This window comes from Pholcus phalangioides, unplaced genomic scaffold, assembly GCF_987345545.1.
Source record: "Pholcus phalangioides strain wild (caught in Gottingen) unplaced genomic scaffold, Ppha-v1.0 ptg000009l_1, whole genome shotgun sequence".
Taxonomy (NCBI): Eukaryota; Metazoa; Arthropoda; class Arachnida; order Araneae; family Pholcidae; genus Pholcus; species Pholcus phalangioides.
The window spans coordinates 61,065,001-61,084,802 of NW_028301602.1; the positions used below are offsets into that span (position 1 = coordinate 61,065,001).

General features: G+C 34.6%; 1 long non-coding RNA gene across 13 annotated transcripts in view; it reads left to right on the forward strand.

Moving 5' to 3' along the window:
- LOC149083438 (uncharacterized) overlaps positions 1-19,047 on the forward strand; it is a 24,226-nt gene extending 5,179 nt beyond the window's left edge. For 2 of the 13 annotated variants that reach the window (XR_016193269.1, XR_016193263.1), the window contains exons 2-6: positions 3,426-3,657; positions 9,296-9,794; positions 10,581-10,720; positions 15,597-15,725; positions 18,959-19,043. This is a non-coding gene — a long non-coding RNA (uncharacterized LOC149083438). Of the gene's footprint in view, positions 1-3,423; positions 3,658-9,295; positions 9,795-10,580; positions 10,721-15,596; positions 15,726-16,956; positions 17,989-18,958 lie in introns of those variants that run through there. The other 11 variants (XR_016193272.1, XR_016193273.1, XR_016193265.1 and 8 more) reach the window with 10 other exon arrangements.
- Positions 19,048-19,802: the final 755 nt, after the last annotated feature.

Consider the following 19,802-nt stretch of genomic DNA (forward strand, 5'->3'; position numbering starts at 1 on the left):
GATTTGCAATGGTCTTTCAGCTATAAAGCGCAAATGCGAATCAGTTTCAGTTTTCAAAAAAAAGTTTAAAAAAAAACTGGAAGCAGCAGAAATTATTGTCGATCGTCATTGCATCAAATCCCGATGTTTCGTGAAAAAAATATTCCGGGAGTGAAAAGAGCATGTTCGCCGAATTATGATTGCTAATTTAGAAACTTTACAGAATAACGAGCATTAAATCGCCAATATTGCCAAATAACGAGTGTCAGATCGCCAAATATTGAGTGCTGAATCGTCAACCATCGTGTTGATTTTTCTGAAATTCTCGTATTTTGTAACAACAGGGGTGGGAACTCTGCGCCAATTGTGCCGCACTGTGCCAAAACTAATATCTTGCGCCATCCTGCTCCAATAGCGTATTTTCGCATTTTTCTGCGCCAAATAGCGAATTTTGCTTCAGTATGCCCGGAATTTCGGAAAGGACACCAAAAAATTTTTGTTCCTGCTAGCCACGAAACGTTTCTTTACGAGAAGAGCGTGTTTTATTCCACTATCCTGATCGGGCTTTCCATCGCGAAACCCCGATATTGTCCGCGATCGTGGAACTGAAGATGGTTTGCAATGCCTTTCAGCTTTAAAGTGCAAATTCGAGTGTTTCCGTTTGAAAAAAAAGTAGTCACTGGAAGCAGCAGAAATTACTGTAGACAATTTATCATTGTGTCAAATCCCGATGTTTTGTGAAAAAAAAATTTCATTCCGGGAGTAAAAAGCGCATGTTCGCCGAATTACGAATGTTAGTTTCTTTAGAAACTTTGCCGAATAACGAGTGTTAAATCGCCAATGTCGCCAAATAACGAGCGTCAAATCGTCAATCTCACCAAATATCGAGTATCAGATTGCCAATCTCGCCAGATAAGGAGTGCTGAATCGCCAAACATAGAGTTGATTCTTCCGAAATTCTCTCCTATTTTGCAACAATTTCTTTCCAAGTATAAAAAAAAATTTAAAACTTATAAAATTTTTTTAGCTCATTTGAAGTGCTGCTGTTCAAGGCAGCAAATAGTGCCCTCAGTAAGAAAAAATCATCTTGAATAGACTGGTGCAAAAAATTTTATGACAGCCGCTCTTTCAAATAAGGTGTCAAAAGCCTAAAACACCAAAAACAAAAATCAAGCTGACGGAAAGATGTTTGATAACAAAAGACAGTGCAGTTTTATTTTGAAAAGGGTTGAGGGTTAACGAAAATATTCTTGTTAATTTCACTGCTCCAATTTATAAATATCTGCTCCAAATCCCGAATTTGCTGTTCCAAAACTGCTCCAAATCCTGAATTTTCCTGCTCCGAAATGGACTTAGTCACTTCCCACCCCTGTAACAATTTCTTTCTGAGTATAAACAAATTGAAAACTTGGTAGATATCAATTTTATATATAAAGACTAGAAAATGTTTAGTCCATTCGAAGGGCTGCTGTTCCAGACAGCAAATAGTGCAGTCAGTAAGAAAAAATCATCTTAAATAGATTGGTGCGAAAAATTTTATGACAGCCGCTCTTTCTAACAAGGTGTCAAAAACCTGAAACAAAAAACAAGCTGATGAAAAGATGTTTTATAACAAAAGACGGTGCAGTTTTATTTTGAAAATGGATGAGGGTTAACGAAAATATTGTTAATAGCACTGCTTTAGACAAGAATGTGGTGCAGATTTAATCTTTTTAAATTGATATAGACCAGTTTTTGAGTTTCATTTTCCCTTTGCATAACTTCAATGTTATTGAGATGAAAGTTACCTGGGGCCCTACTATTTTATAACCATGGGAGAATGGTTGGGTCTTGGGTTACTTTAACTGTAGGTGTCCATTTTGGGAGTGCATGTGCATTAGAGATAATGTTCGAGAATAGATATATTTTTAATTACAAAATTAGCTAGCAGCAGGGTTTAAGCTAGATAAAAAAATTATTTACAAAAAAGTGAAAATGGAAAAGCTTTGACGCAATGCTGATGATTAGAGCCCGGATTATATGTAAATGCATATGTACATTTACATATTTTCCTCTTTTTTTTAACATTAATGCATAAAATAAAAAATATGCTTGTTTTTGAAGGTTTATTTAAGCTTGGTTTTTCAAATTTTTCAAATAAATATTCATATTTTCATCAGTTTTTCTCCCGCAGGTGAAATTTAATGAATTAATACATTATTTTACGAATATTAACTGTTTTATTGTAAGGCTATATCTAGAGATATGTCAGTGTTGTATTTTTTTAAAAATAGTGTCTAAATTCTTGTTACTAGTATTTTCGTTATTGAGCAGCTAAAACAAACTGAAAATTAAAAATGCCCGAATAAAAAATATGTAGAAGTTATTTGCATATGCTGTGTGTATATTTATACCCTCGTATATACGAGGGGATATTTTTATAAATGTATATTATGTGCATGAAGAAATAGAAATGGTGTATTTTAAAAACACATCTGCTTTTTTTTTACATGGTAATTTTTTAATGTATATTTTCTCATTTTTTATACATATTGTAATTTTTGTACATATTCTAGAGTGTTTAATACATATTTTGATATTTTAAGTGTTGAATGTAAAAATAAGTATATATTTTTAGAGTATATTTTGCCACTTTTTAATGTAATAAAAAGGTTTAATTCGGGTTCTTCTAATGATTTATGGTTCGATGTCTGCTCGTTTCGTATTCTTATTTTTGCAAAAGTGGTTACTATTGCATTTTGCGAAAAATGTGATTACAGTTTAAAACCTGTTGATATGGCGATGTAGAATTGAATGCAGCCGAAAGGTTTATGATTCGAATCTTGCCCATAATGGGTCTTTCCTGTTTACCTTATATCTAATTTTTTGAATATTTTTTTATTTTTCACTTGCATTCAAAGCTGTTAAACATCCCAACATTCCCAGCGGTTTGCGGGATCACTACGCTTGGATCGGGGATGATGTATCAGCCACCTGCCCTACATGTTTTATTACTTTTCGTATAGTGAAATGAAAGTATTTGAGGTTTTTGATTGTATTTTAATTATTACTGCTGAGGAATTTTTTCACAAAAGCAATGTTATTGCAAGTGTAACATACTGTAATCTGAATATCGGTCAGTGTTTCCTTTCACCTAAACATTGTTTTTCCTTCACGTATTCAAAAGAAAATATAAATTATCCGAAGATGTAAGGTATAACAAGAGGGAAAATACATTCTAGACAAGATTCAAACCATGAATCTTTCGGTTGCTTTCAATTCTGTATCGTATTAACTACTCAAATTACTGCTAGCCCTTCGTAATTAAATGCATCAATTCTCGAACATCTATATCTCTAATATGCATGAGCATTAATTATTTCAGATCTGAATTTTACAACTTTACTGTAATTTGTTATTTTCACTTATAAAATAGACTAAAGTAAAATATTTTTTGTATTTTAGAGCTGTTGGCAGTATCAATGGATTCAGCATTTTGCAGATGTTTTGCCTATTGGAAAAGCTTGCAGTCAATCCTGCTGATTGTTGTCATTTTCTCTATTTGAAATGCCTCCAGTTTTACTTTTATCTAGTGGTAACTGAATGAATCTTCGGGCAGCGAGTCATCTGTCACATCTACAACTTTGCGCATGTGTACTGTATGTTCTTCAAATGAAATGGTGACTTTTGAAATACTTGGTTAGTAGGGTTTTTGATTTGAAGTTAAATTATTTTTCTTTTATTGTTTCACCTCGCATATTAATGCCAATAATAGTGTTGATATTTTATATATGGGGTGATTATAAAAAAAACTATCCCGACATATGGACCCTCCTAACTATCGTACCATTCACAGAAAGTGAATGAAATTTTGGCATAAGGTATTTTGAGGTATGCGCTCAAGAATGATAGTGACACTTGTTTTCCATAACAGTTACGGTTACAGTGAGAATTTTGAAAATATCAAATGGCAACACCCAAGTTTTTTTTATTGGAATGCAATCTCCATACTGAAAAACACTAAATAGCGTTGGAATGGCACCTGTAGCAGGAAAATCCCTGGAGCTAGGCAATTAAAAGTAAAAAGGACTTTGCTGTGCACCAGAGCATTAATGTTCGTTTCATTCGTCACACCGTTTCTTTGGCTGAGATCCCAGCCTGATTAGTCCTTCACAAGGTCATGTGGAAAATTTGTGAAACACAATAAAATGCTGTATTTTATGCTGCTTCTGTCCTTGTTGGTTGTCCTCACTTTTAGCCTATCTACCGCCAGTGATTTTCATGCTACAGTTGCCGTTCGAACGCTATTTAGGGTTTTACACAATGGAGATCACATTCCAATATAAAAACTTGGTTTTACCATTTGATATTTTCGAAATTTTCTCACTAACCGTAACTGTTAGTGACTTGTTTTCCATATCATTCTTGAGCACATACATCAAAATACCTTATGCCAAAATTTCATTCAGTTTCTGTGAATGGTATGATAGTTAAGGGCCCATATGTCTGGATAGTTTTTTTATAATCACCCTGTATATGGCAGAAGCTTGTTGCAACAATCATTTCATATTTTGTTTTGTGGTGGACGTGTTTTCATTTATGAATCAATAGCCAAGAACTGTGTTGGCTTCCTGGTCTCTCCAGGTGGACATGTTTCCTGGTCTCTCCAGGTGGACATGTTCGCCGTATGGGAACAATTCCACAGATTGGGCTCGGCTGGAGCTGAATGAGAGGCCCGTAAAAAGAAACTTATAATTGTTTTTAATTTGTATAACTATATTTTTGAAGGTTCGGAAAAAAAAAAAATGTCCGGAACAGCAACCAGGTGTACAAGTATGAAAAGCAGATTTTTTTATTTTTCTAAAAAAATAAACTTTAAATTCGGAAGAATGATAAAAAGTGCTTTATTCAAAGTATGTTCCATTGCTTGTTATACATTTTTCACATCTTTCCTGAAATTTGTGAATACCATGGCAGTAAAAGTCTTTTTTTGTTGCGAACCATTCATCGAGCTATTTTTTCTCATCTTCGTACGAACCAAAGGGCTGCTCAGAAAGTGACCCATCGACGCAAACAAGTGGTAATCAGAAGGAGCCAAGTCTGGTGAGTGAGCCGCATAGGGTAGAACTTCCAGCTGAGTGCTTTCAACATGCTGTGAACCGCTTTTGCTGTATGTGATGGAGCATTGCACAGTGTCATGGAACATTGCGATTGGAAACAGCTTGTTGACTAACACCCAATTGCTCTAAGTTTTTGTCTGTGTAGCATCATCTTCGTCCAACAATGCTTCCAATTCCACATCTTTTTTTTTTTTTTTTGGCGGTTTTCCCATGTTCCTTGTATGCAACATCGAAGTCGGTACTTTTGAAACACTGAAACCATCATTTATCATATCTTGCGATGGAGCATGTTCACCATAAGCTTCTCGAAGTAATAGGTATGATTCAGCAGCAGTTTTCTTCAAATGAAAACAAAATGTTGCTGTCCATGAATGCTCTTTGTTCGGTATAAATTTCGACATATTGAACACAACAATTCAACACTATGTGCACGTGCACACACTTTTCAAATGTATCACTTGTGCACGTCTGACACTTGTTGATGACTCAACAAAATGGCAGTGTTCTGCATCTGTTTTCTGAAATTCGCATTTCATATTTGTACACCTGGTATATCTGCTTTCCATTGGTGACTTTTTTTAAAAGGCCCCTTTTTATTCAGTTATTGTCATGCTTTCTTTCTTTAGTGTTAAGAAATACCGGGATGTTATTTCTAAGGTCCTAGACCTAAAATTTTCTGATAGTCAACCTTGGGTAATATTTTTTCTATCACACTTGTGCTAAGATAGGTTCTCTTTGGTTTTTGTCCAAATGTTCGTTGGGTGTGAGGTCTTGTTTCAGCTATAGCAGTGGTTGTCAAAAGTAAGCGATATTGTCTATTGGGAAAGGGTGAAATGGTCAATGTGTGGTTTAGAAGCTAAATGGGTTGAGTTAGGGTGTAGGAATAAACTTCAGAAAGAAGGGGGTGATCGAACAAAGTTTTAGAGATTATGAGCAGCCGAATCTTGAGTTTCAGATTACTTACGAGATGGTGGTGCAATATAGAAGGTCCCGTAGAATAATGAGAGTTCTTTTAGCCTTGGTAGTCATTACACATCACTCAATTCACTTATGAGTTATAGATGGCAGCACTGAAAAATCATACACAACACTAGATACGCACTCAGACTGTTAGGTACACACACTTACACTTCCTGCACAACTCACTAGGTAGAAAATTGCCTATGGCGATAGACCTGAGTTGTGCTCGGTTAAAAAAAAAACCTAGAGGAGTCTACAACCATTTGTTAGCTAGTGTTGATTTTATAGACTCAACAAGAGTTGATTTTATAGACTCAGATATCAACAGGATGTTGTACAGACACCATTAAGAGCACTTGACTTGTAAGATCTTGCTGCTGAAATACAATAGGCAGGCAGTTTTAAATTTTTTTTTCTGGCAGGCATGTTGAATTCAATTGCTTTTTGGAGATGTCAAATGGAAAGATTTTCAAAATATCCTTGTAGATGACCTTTGTTTTGTGTGTGAAAAATCCTTAATGTAGGGAAAATTTTTGTCACAAAATATTTCGCCTCGTGACAAACTAAAGATTTTTTTAAGTCGGGAATGGTGTGTGGTATCTGAGAATTAAGATCTCGCACATATAGAAGACAGGAAAGGGGAGCTGTGGATGCCCGAGAAGGATTTGAATCGCCATTCTTTGTGTTCCAGTCTCCTGTTCTACCCACTGTGCTAGCCATCAATATATTTTTAAAGACCGGACAAACCCCGCTTCCCGTGAATACCTGTTTTAGTCATGATTTAAATATATTAATAGTAAATATCTGCTGGTAGCCAATAAAAATGTTGGCTGGCAATTGTCACATTTAAAACAATCTCTTACAGACTTACTGTGTTTTTGTAACCAATGTTACATTGCCTTGCTTTCTCTTCTGCTTTTCGTCTGTCATTACCTCCCTCATCAAGTAAGAATATTTCAACTTATTTATCTTTTGGAACAGCCTTAGTGTAAGGGACACTCCAAATCGACTTTTTCTGGCGATAAGTTGCCATCGTTGGCACGTTCTGGTTCTGCTGGGTTGTCATTGTTTCAGAATGTTCTATCCCAAAGCTGTTCTGAATTCTGCCATGTGGTGATGCTGGTGGTTTTTCTGTGTTCCTGGGGGTTCAAATGGGTCTGAAGGTATATGAAGGCATCTTATCTCATTCTATTTGTTTTTTTCCAAATGACGTCACCTTATAGCCGTGGCTTTTTGAAAAACCATTGGGAGATTAGTTCATTTTCTCTTCCTTCCGTATATATAATGTAGTGTGTCTGATTAATTATTTTGGATCTTTCCTCAGGTTTTACCTTTTTAATATTTTGCAATATTTATTCTTTTTTACATACAGGATGCCCCTGCATCCTTTTATAATACATAGAATATATTTATACAACATGCACAACCGTTATTTATTGGTAAGAACCCGGATTCCCCTGGAAAGTCTGGGTATTAATTTATAATTTTTATTATAATTATGCTTGTTGGTTTTAGCATTTTTATGCTCAATCCAGCACTTATGTGCTTCCATTGTTTATTCTATGCTGGTAATTTTTTTTCATCGCCCGTAATGTGTCTTAACTGCCTTGGCGACTTTTCATGGGATTGTCTGATGTTTGGCGCTAGGAAAAAGTCGCAGAAAATCGCCAACCTGTCCCTTATACCAAAGGTCTTCAGAATTTCTGGGTTCCAAAAGTTGGTGCATCTGCATTTGGTTTATAATTCTTATCCTCATAATTTTCATTACTAGGGAAGGTCAGCTATTGAAAAAAGTAAATTTTGTCTTGAAGTTTGTTATAACAAGGTTTTAATGTGTAAAATTCCCTGTCTCACAATCACTTATTATATATTAATATGGTGATTTTTAAATCAAGGGGAAGATTAATTTGGTTCTATGGTATAAACTAGTCTGTAGTTGATATACTACGATTATAACCTGGCCGTAGAAACAAGTGTGTATTTTATTGCGATTGTATTGTTACATGTTGACTCGTTTATCTATTGGCAATTAAACAAATTTAAAAAAAACACTAGATGACCCACATGATCATTTTAAGGTTATGTTCATGTGTATATTATTGTGAATTCTAATTATGGAATATTTTAAGCATGATATATATGTTCAAAATTTCTGTTTAATTGGTAAATCAAAGTCTAGATAAATTTGCTTCGTTTTTAAGGTTTGCCCTTTATCTAATAGATGGCTCTGGATGATAATTTGTATTGACAAGCATGTGGCTGAATTCATTGGGTTTTTGGTTTGTAACTGTTAAGTAGTGAACTCTATGAAATCGTTTCATTCACTTTTAACTTGTCTATGTGAAGTCTTATCACAATTTCATTACATTTAAACTTGAATTAGATTTTTAAAGAAACGTTCTTATAGAATGTAAGAAATGATAAACCTGTGATGAATTTGATGACGAGTCTGAGGCATATATGCTGTTTGAAGACTTATATGGCAAACTGAGGTTTTAACTAAATTCCATGAGGCGAGTGAAAGCCTTTATTTTGTATGTCTATGCATGTCTAATTTTTAGAATATTAGTAATGGTGGAATTGGTTTTTTTTTTTTAAATTTCATAGAAATTATAACAATCGATGCTTGGTTCCGAGATTAACAAGCTTTATATATTTCCCATTGTTTGAATGTTTAAATCAGCTGTTTAAACCAGACCAGTGATGAATCGATGACGAGTCCAAGACATTCATGTCATTTATGACGAACTGAGGCATTTGTCTGAGGTCTGGTTCATTTAAGTTTTTTATTTTAATTTTTTTTTTAAATCAAATTGTTGCCAGTGACAATCTTTCTACATGGTGTCTATAATCATGGGTAAAGTATTAATGATGCCATGTTGGTTTAAGTGTGGAAGCATCCTTGAAATAACTGGACAAATTGTAAGAAAATCCAGGTGCCAAGTAAAATTTTTCCAAAGGGTTTAACAAAATGTTTCTTTTGACTTCATGTTGGAGGATATGCTTGATAAATTCCAAAAGATTTGGTGCTCTGAGCCTGTCATTTTAATAATTACAGAAAACTAGGTGCTATAAACAGTCGCCACTGGGATTTGTCCATCTCTGAAAATTACTCTGTAAATTTGTATGTACAAGAACTTGGTTGTCTGGAGCTGTTTGTCACAAATTCTGAAGTTTTTCAAAAATAAGTAATTGTTTGCTGCATTAAAATTTTAGGTAGTATATTGTACGATATGTATTTTCTTTTCTAATTTCAGAATATTTTATCATACTTGAGGAGGCTTGGCTGTGATATATAAACGGACCTGCCAACTCCTGATTTAGGTGGGAGATTAAACACGTTTTTTCATGGGCAGCTTTGTAATTTGAGTTTTTAATTGTTTCTTCCGATTAAACATCTTCAGAAAGAAAATATAAAACTTATGTAATATAAAGTTATTATAAAGCTAAATAGAAAACTTAATATTAATGTGATTTCTCTACTCTGCGTGGAAAGACTGACATTGAATTATATTCTGTTCAGGGGCAGTGCAGAACCTGCCTTGGGGGGGGGGGAAGTAACTTTCTTAATTGATTAAAAAGAAAAAATTGTTATGAACTTTTTGGAGTCTAAACGTTGGGGGGGGGGGGTACCCTCTCGGGCGAATATCTGGATTTTAAAAGTTGGCACGTCTGTATAAAACATCGGATCAATGAATCTATCCAGTCTGGTTTCAGCGTTTGCTCATATTGGTTTCATTATCACCAACTCGAGAGGTGAGTAAAAATTTTTTGCTCGAGTGATTGAGCTTTTACTTCTATTTGATTTCTTTTGCTGACGTTTTACAAGTAGGTAGGTCCTAGTTGCAGAATTTGCTGAATCTAGCTCTTCTGGTTGGTGTCAATCTCCTGAACTACTGGAAATATTATGCCTGGAGTTTCAGTAGCTTTTAGAAACTTTAGAAAAGGTTTTACGAAATAAATTTATTCCCGCAAGCTATTAAATTTTTCGGGAAATATAAAAGAAAATAGTAAACTACAGAAATAATAGCTATATTTGTAAAAATTCATGCAGGATGTACAAAATGAGTAGACATCAATCATTAGTATTTGGATTTAAGTTTTCTTTTTTGTTAAAGGAATTTTTTATCTAGATTAAACTGATGTTAATCAGTTCCATTGTCCGTTGATTCGTCAAATGTTCATTTTAGTCACTAGTACCTCGTATGTCAAAAGTCAACCCTTATGTCAAAAGTCAACCCTTATATTTTAATGACAATATTGGTTTTTTACTCGTCGTGACCTGGTTCCTAAGACTTGTGAAGCCAAGCATTATGGTGTAATTTTTTTTATAGTGTAGTTATGTTGTAATTTTATCAAAGCCATGAAAAAAAAGGTGTTAAATGGATAAAATAGTTGAATTTCAAAAACAATGAATGATTTTATGCAGGTAGATTTATCAGATCTTGGAAATTTCACTTGATAATAGGCCTGAGGAATCCATTAAATTTCACTTTTATTTTTATGAAGGATGTTTTTTAAGCCTGTTTATTGTTTTGCTAGCAAGGCTTTCGTACCTAATTGGGATTGATGTAAGAATTCTGATTTCTGAGGTTAGCAGCTGTTTTAGAATGATGGTCAGTGACTTCAGCTCGCAAATTTACTGGATAGTCTGTTTTTATATGGTTTTTCTAGACATTTTGGTGAGTTACTTTCAATTTGTGTCAGATGTACATGAAACTATTGTTGAGGTAAGTGGTCTTTTTGGTAGGCAGCCATTAAGTTCAATTTTTGAGGTATGTCGTAATTTTTTAATATTGGTTTATTCTACCAGATGGTTTTTTTTTTAAATGGTTGGTCTTCAACTTTTGTAATAGACTAGTGCATGCAACTTTAAATTTGGTTTTATAAATTATTGCTCTTGGTATTCGATTATAGTTGAATCCATAGATGTCGCTGCAAAAAGATGTGATTGTGCCTCGATTGTAAAATTGTTGGTACGTTTTGTTTATTTCCTTCTATACAGTGTACTTTTCTCGCCTGTGATACATTTCAGGAGTGTGCGGAAGCCAGTTGAAAAGTATTTAACTGATATACATTTCTGTGCACTAGACATGTTACAATATATTTTCTTTTTCGGCACGTGAACACCTGCTTGGAAAGTCTTACTGGAGATTTTGGGGTTAGACATCAATTTAATTTTCACATTATATCGACTGGCGGTCCTGCACGTATGTGTCAAGTTTACTTCCAAATGGTCATGGCCGTGAATATACTGCCTTGCTTTCTCCCCATAAAGAATCACTAAGCTGGCTTAGTATATGCCGCTCTTTCTACACAAAATGACCATTGTACTCATTACAACGCTGGGCGTTGAAAACGACAAAATGGCTTCTGCCTCTGACGGGAGGGGAGTTTTCAATTAACTTAACAGATACATTATCTATTTTTTATTATTTGTTATCAGGAAAGATACGTATCCACGGAGCCAACAATGATGGCTCTTACTGGATGTTAGTGAAAAGAAACAGTTGAATATTTAATATTAGAATGAACAACTGTGTTTGAAAGATAAATAAATTAATTTTGAAGCAAACGGTGTTAGTGCAAGTAGAAAAACAATTCAATAATGAAATGAGGTAGAGAGCCTAAGTTGCATCAAAGTAAAATGACAAGGTGAATATGTATATACTGTAATTAGAAATTGTAATGAGTTGTGTGTATAGGTGCATCTGGTAATGTAGATTACGAAAGAGGGTGTTAATTTCGGTACTGTAATTGAAAGAAGGTAAAATTTGATCCAGACCTGTGTATGAACAGGGCTGCAACTAGATGCTTGGTCACCCGGGGCAAGCACAAATTTTTATGCCTCTTCCCCCCTTACAAGACCAGTCTGTGTCGTCTCCCTGTTGTGGTTGTGGAACTCTGTATGAATGCTGACAGGGAATTCATGGGTTTTGGAGAAACTGGATCTCGCACACAGTGATTTGGATACAGGTAATGTCTTGCTTCTTAAGTCAGAACATAATTTCTGGAAAATTGGTGCAAGTTTCTTACCAAGGCTGTTATAACAGGAAAGTATTTAAATGTTTTATAGGTGTGAGAATGGTGAAATGATATGTGCACAGGGTTGGTAGTCCTTGAAAATCCTTTTGGGTAAAAAATCCTTGAAGAAAAAACTTTGCTGGACTTTTTTAATTGAGTAATATCCTGTGTTTTGCTGCCAGATATTAGCCATTTTATTAAATTAATGAAAGTATTAAATTATATTTAAATGTTATGACGATTGGTGAGGTGTATATGAAGCGACGAACATGAAGCATTCCTTTATTTTACATTAACCTGCGAAACACAACCCTTCGTCATGAAGGTTAAAATCGAACTCCTCAAGAAAGTCTTCGTCTCTCGATACGACTTAAATCTCGCGTGTCTCGTGAATAAAAGTATTACTGTACATCCTTGTTAACAGCTTGCCTGTTACAATGTTTTATTAAATTAATAAAAGCTGACCATATTTCCTTGATGAAAAACGTGAGGATCATCCAAAATGATGAGGTAAGCAAAGGTTCTGAAATCACTAAAGGCAAAAAAAAACCATTGTATCAAAGCAGTGGATTTGAATGAGTTCTATGGAGACCCATTTACTTCACAAATACGAGATGAATATTAATATTTGAAGTCGTGACCCTATAAATTATACTAAATAATTGAAATAGTCTTGGTACTTAAATTAAATTTTTATGCGTTTAGAAATTTTGTTGCAAATGCGGGAAATACCAAAACATTCTTGAGTGGATGGTCAAAGTTATGTGAAAAAAATATGTGGAATGTGTTCAGGGAGAAATAATGGCTCGTGTGGGTCACCCTACATTTGACCATATTTTTTTTATATCTGACAAATTTCAAAATACTTCCAAACATACAAATTACATTAAAGTAGAAATTCTATATTAAACAATGGCTATTTTTTTAAAAGCAAGATTTAACCCTTTCACTTCAAAATGAATTGGCAAGAAATTCTAAACTAACCACATGTTAGAAAAAATAAAAGGAGAGTTAGTTTCAATTTGTCAGATGTACGTGAAACTATTGTTGAGGTAAGTGGTCTTTTTGGTAGGCACATATCCAATTTTTGAGGTATGTCAGTTTTTTAATATTGGTTTATTCTGCCAGATTTTTTTTGGAAATGGTTGAAGTCTTCAACTTTTGTAATAAACTAGTGCATGCAACTTTAAATTTGGTTTTATAAATTATTGCTCTTGGTATTCGATTATGGTTGAATCCATAGATGTCGCTGCAAAAAGATGTGATTGTGTCTCAATTGCAAAATTGTTGGTACGTTTTATTTCCTTCTATACAGTGTACTTTTCTCGCCTATGATACATTTCAGGAGTGCGGAAGCCAGTTGAAAAGTATTTTAACTGATATCAGGGGTGGGAACTCTGCGCCAATTGCGCCGCACTGCGCCAAAACTAATATCTTGCGCCATCCTGCGCCAATAGCGTATTTTCGCATTTTTCTGCGCCAAATAGCGAATTTTGCTTCAGTATGCCCGGAATTTCGGAAAGGACGCCAAAAAAATTTTGTTCCTGCTAGCCACGAAACGTTTCTTTACGAGAGAGAAGAGCGTGTTTTATTCCACTATACTTAAACTATCGGCCCCTGATCGGGCTTTCCATCGCGAAACCCCGATATTGTCCGTGATCGTGGAACTGAAGATGGCTTGCAATGCCTTTCAGCTTTAAAGTGCAAATTCGAGTGTTTCTGTTTAAAAAAAAAAGTCGTCACTGGAAGCAGCAGAAATTACTGTAGTCGATTGTCATTGTGTTAAATCCCGATGTTTCGTGAAAAAAAATTTCATTCCGGGAGTAAAAAGCGCATGTCCGCCGAATTACGCATGTTAGTTTAGAAACTTTGCCGAATAACGAGCGTTAAATCGTCTATATCGCCAAATAACGAGCGTTAAATCTTCAATCTCGCCAAATATCGAGTGTCAGATCGCCAATCTCGCCAGATAATGAGTGCTGAATCGCTAAACATCGAGTTGATTGTTCCGAAATTCTCTCCCATTTTGCAACAATTTCTTTCCAAGTATAAGAAAAATTAAAAACTTATAAAAATTTTTTAGCTCATTTGAAGTGCTGCTGTTCAAGGCAGCAAATAGTGCCCGCAGTAAGCAAAAATCATCTTAAATAGACGGGTGCAAAAAATTTTGATAGCCGCTCTTTCAAACAAGGTGTCAAAAGCCTAAAACACAAAAATCAAGCTGACGAAAAGATGTTTGATAACAAAATACAGTGCAGTTTATTTTGAAAAGGGTTGAGGGTTAACGAAAATATTCTTGTTAATTTCACTGTTCCAATTTATAAATATCTGCTCCGAATATCAATATTTTGCTGCTCCAAAACTGCTCCAAATCCTGAATTTTGCTGCTCCGAAATGGACTTAGTCACTTCCCACCCCTGCTGATATATATTTCTGTGCGTTAGACATGCTACAATATATTTTCTTTTTCGGCACGTGAACACCTGCTTGGAAAGTCTTACTGGAGATTTTGGGGTTAGACATCAATTTAATTTTCACATTATACCAACTGGCGGTCCTGCACGTATGTGTCAAGTTTACTTCCAAATGGTCATGGCCGTAAATATACTGCCTTGCTTTCTCCCCATAAAGAATCACTAAGCTGGCTTAGTATATGCCGCTCTTTCTACACAAAATGACCATTGTATTCACTTAGATCTTGGGAATATGATGGTCACGTTATAAAATTCAATTTTTCTAAAAATTATCAACTATGATATGAATGACCTTGAATCGTTAAATTTTGCCTGGAAAAGTGCTCTAAGAGCCTTGAACTTTTTAAAGAGTGAACCATGGGGCATGAGTGTTAATTTGCTTGCATTTTGATGGAAGTTATTTTTTCCAGCTTTTATCTTGCCTACCTGGATTTTATGAAATGTGCATTCCTTGCTTTGGGTATTTGATTTAGTTATGGTATGACATTTTAATTTTAACCTTTCTAGGCATTTTTTAAAGTCAAAGCTATTGACATACATTTGGATTGTTAGATCTGGGTATTTATCGTGGTAGATTTTTGGATATTTTCCAGTAAGTTGTCGTTTTAATTTTTCTTTTTGCTGGGAAAATCGTTGCCCCTCTCATCAGAATTATGCAGTGGTGGTCGGTTGGAGATGGTTTTCTGACTGAAAATCTGCACAGAGTAAAAACTGGTCGCATCTGCTGCTTATAGTCAATTGCCGTTGGAGTAAATCTAAAAAAACGTTATTCTGGCAAATAACGAGCATTAGGTTGCTAAATAAGTCAAGGGGAAGTTGTAGAATTTTCCTATAGGCATGAGGTATATACCCTGTATAGCCTAAATACCCATAGTTGCCTGTGATGATTATTCAAGTTATCCAGATCATAATATCCTATGTTGACAGAGTAATCTGAGGCATCTCCTTAAAATCTAAATTCTACAAGCTGAAGTCTAAGACTTAATAAACAAAAGCACTATCTTCATTATCCAGTAGTATCAGTACTATAATCAATTTTATTTATCCAAATATACTTCAGGTTTGAATGCTGTCCATGGGGTTTCTGTGTATTTACTGGCTGAAGCGCACCTCTATCGAAACATGCATGGTTGGCATAGATCTGGTTTGATTCACAAGTGCTGGATTGAAACTTGTCGAGCTATTAATGGTAATATTAAGTTCCCACATTTTGAAAACTATTTGTTAATTGGAGTTGTCATTTTTATTTTAAAGGTGCGAAGTCCCCAAAGCAGAATTTGCCAAAATCAGTGTCACAGAACCATCTGAAAGGATTTTTAGGAAAAAGTACTAAACACTGAGGATTTTGGCCATATAAACATTTCCAGTTTAGAACTTGTAGAATGTGATACATTTCATTTTACTTTAGCACAAACACCTTCATACACCCCCCCCCCCCCCCCAATCTTTATGGCAAAAAATGAATTATGAATTTGATCATACTTTTGCCATCCATTTCGGACACATGACCTTTCCAAGTGATGATATGCTTTATATTTCAGACTAGAGTCTTTGAAAGAACTCTGAAAAGAATGCATGTTCTGATGGTTGGAAATTCTTAAATTTTTATAACGAAGTTTGATAAAACGTAAGAAATGTGAATAACATTTTATTTGAGACTTAATTTGCAGACATTGGTTATCTGCAAAATTAAACTAAATACATATTTAGTATCTCTAATCCATATTTTTAATCCCTGTTCTGTCAAATTTGTGTCCAATAGAATGTTGCATATCTTTTTAATAGCTGAAAATGAGCTAACTACTCAGACTTCTGCACTAAAGATAGCTTCAGACTTTTGCATGACTTACTACATGTGTAATAAGTTTTGCAGTTTTTGTGCTTAGTATCCAGGTGATGATATGCTTTAATTGTCAGACTAGAGTCTTTGAATCAATTATGAAAAAAAATGCATAATCTGATGGTTTGCAATTCTTGAGCATTCTGATCTTTGAGGAGAAATTGGTGAAGTGCTAATAATTTCAGGCAGTTGGGGAAATAGTCTAGTTCTTAAAAAACACAAGAATTCTTGTTTCTTAACATAGGTTCAAATATTTTTCATATAAATTAGGGTAATTTTGTAAGTTTTAGGATACACAGCTAGATATGAACATGTTAAAATCTTCAGACCAACTTTCATATGCACTGCTGTGTGGGGAAAGAATCCTTAATCGCTGGCCAATTCCAAGTGATATTTAATTGTCAGACTAGTCTTTGAATCAACTCTGAAAATAATGCATTTATCTGCTGGCTTTGTAATTTTTTTTTTGAGAAATTATTTGAATTAAGCTTGTTTGTAACAACCAAACTAAAATGAATTTATTTCTAATATTTTTGTCCTAGCAGTTTTTATAATTATGTTGAACATTTCACGAATGCAGGGGTTGGAACTCTGTGCTGCACTGCGCCAAAATTAACATCTTGCGCCATCCTGCTCCAATAGCAACAAATATTTCCTGCAACATAAATCAAATCTTTCGATTGAAAGTATCAATGGCATTAGGTGAATAAAATCTTTTACACAGCATTCTCAAAATGCTAAAAATATTGATGACGCCAATCTTCTGAAAGCTGTTTGCAGCTTGCATCAGATGTACCAAGACTGACTTCAGCACCAAAAAACTTTTGATAAAGTTCCATGACCAGATGAGAATCAGACTAAAAGCAGAAAAAAGGTAGTTGGAAATTCAGTTATCAAAAGCTATGCTGAACACTGCAGACAAAATGATAGAAGTGGGGATAAAGAGAAAACACTTTGTAGATATCGAAAGTAGGCAGGTTCGTCTGAAAACACAAAGAAAAAAATGTGTAGTGTTCTTGAGAAATTAGAGGAAAACGGTCATGAGGTTGTTTTTTCAGTGTATGCTTATTTGTTTGTAAATCCAACTTTTACTTTTTCTTACGCCCGGCTTGAATTATGACTAATTTTTACATCCCTACAAGTGGATGCAAGTTTTATCAAACATAAAACTAATTTCAGATGCCAGAACTCTAGTAAATTTTGAACATTTTAACCAGTTATATAATCTGATTATCTCGGTTCAAAAAATTCATTTTTCACAAAGGTAATGATTCCGTGCACTGCTCCGAAAAGTCAACAGCAATCCCCATCCCTGAATATGGTATTTTTCTGCGCCGAATAGCGAATTTCGTTTCAGTATGCCCGGAATTTCGGAAAGGACGTCAAAAAATTTTTGTTCCTGCTTGCCGCGAAACGATTCTTTTCGAAAAGAGCGTGTTTTATTCCACTGTACTTCAACACTGAGGATCGATTCCCGTCATCGGTCTTTCCATCGTGAAACCCCCATAATATCAGTGTTTGTGCAACTGAAGATGGTTTGCAATGGTCTTTCAGCTTTAAAGCGCAAATGATTCGGTTTCCGTTTTCAAAGTCTCCACTGGAAGCAGCAGAAATTACTGTAGTCGATCGTCATTGCGTCAAATCCCGATGTTTCGTGAAAAAAAAAAATCGTTCCGGGAGTAAAGAGCATGTCTGCCGAATTACGATTGCTAATTTAGAAACTTCGCCGAATAAAGAGCGTTAAATCGCCAATGTTGCCGAATAATGAGTACTAAATCGCCAACCAATGTGATTTTTCCGAAATTCTCCCATTTTGCAACAATTTCTTTTGAGTATAAAAAAATCAAACTTGATATAGAAAATTTATATCTTTATAAAGACTATAGAAAATTTTTAGCCCATTTGAAGTGCAGCTGTTCCGGACAGCAAATAGTGCCCTCAGTAAGCAAAAATCATCCTAAAAAAGACTGGTGCGAAAGATTTTGACCGCCGCTCTTTCAAATAAGGCGTCAAAAATCAAACACCGAAAAACAAGCAGATGAAAATATCTGCTTCGAATCCCGAATTTTGTTGCTCCGAAACTGACTTTCCACCGCTGCGAATGTCACGATGTAAACATTCCTATAATATATATGGCATACATATATTACAATCTTTTCACCCACCTCATTGGGCATTTTGTCTGTGGCCTTTGCAGAAGACTAAATACAAAACAATCAGTTGAATGCAAGTTTGTCATACATGTATAAACTTGGTAGCTTCAGGCAGAATACCTGCATAATTTTGAACCCATCGATCTAGCTATATATATATGATGGATACAGAGAATGTAGTAATACTTGTGCTGCCCCGACTGGTTCCGGTGTGGTTTTTTCTCCCGTCCATGCATGTAATTGTTCTAGGATACAAGTGAGTAGTTTAGTTGTGCAAGCCTTGAACCACATTGGTTTGAATCTACTGATTATGAGCAAAAAACAATTTAAATTGATGCTGCATATTTGAATGTTAAAAGTAGATATTGGATAATATGAATTTTTGCATTAATATAGGCTTTATTCAGAAAATTTTATATTCTGTTCTAGATTTTGATGGATTGATGTGTCTTGGAAACGACTTGTCACAATTACTTGTAATTTTGTTTCAAAGAATTAAATTTTTATTTTTGTAGTTCTGTTGTGTATTTATGGCCATTTCTAAGTTGAAAATTTACTTAAAAATTAACTTAAATGAGTAAGATAGTGAGGTGTGAAGCTTGGGTGGGGGCGTTTCAAGTCCTAATTTATATTGGGCCGGGATTACACTATTTGATAAAAGTAATTTTATATAAAACTTGAAAAATGCTAGCAGTAAGATTATTGGTTACATTCTAGAAAATGCAACTGACGATCTTACTGGTAGCAATTTTCAAGGTTTATAAAAGGACTTCTGTCAAACTTTTATAGTGTATTGCACTGTAAAATTGTGATAATCCCTTTTATAAAACAAAAATGCAACCAATAAGGTCTGGGTGCTCATACCCATTCCATAAAGTACCCTGGGCACCAACAGCATCTCTGACACCACTGCAAATTTCAATCGATTTTTTATTTTTTCAACTCTCGATCGAGTAAAAAGAATGAGATGACATTTAATTAGCCCATTGCATGTAACTTCATGTACATAACACTCATACGGATACAGTCAACGATTAGTAAAAGTTTCTTCTTGCAATACAAGTGAATTAACATTAACAATGTAAGATTGTGTTCAGAGGTATATTTCCTAAGCGGGGAGGGGAATAATAAGTGATGGTATTTTGAACTACCATAATTTTTCTTTAAACATACGGAGAAGATTTCAATTTAAAAATTGAATTCAAACAATTTAATTTAAAAAGTACTGCATTATTTTGTCATCCGTAGAATCTGTATCTAGTTTTGAGACAGC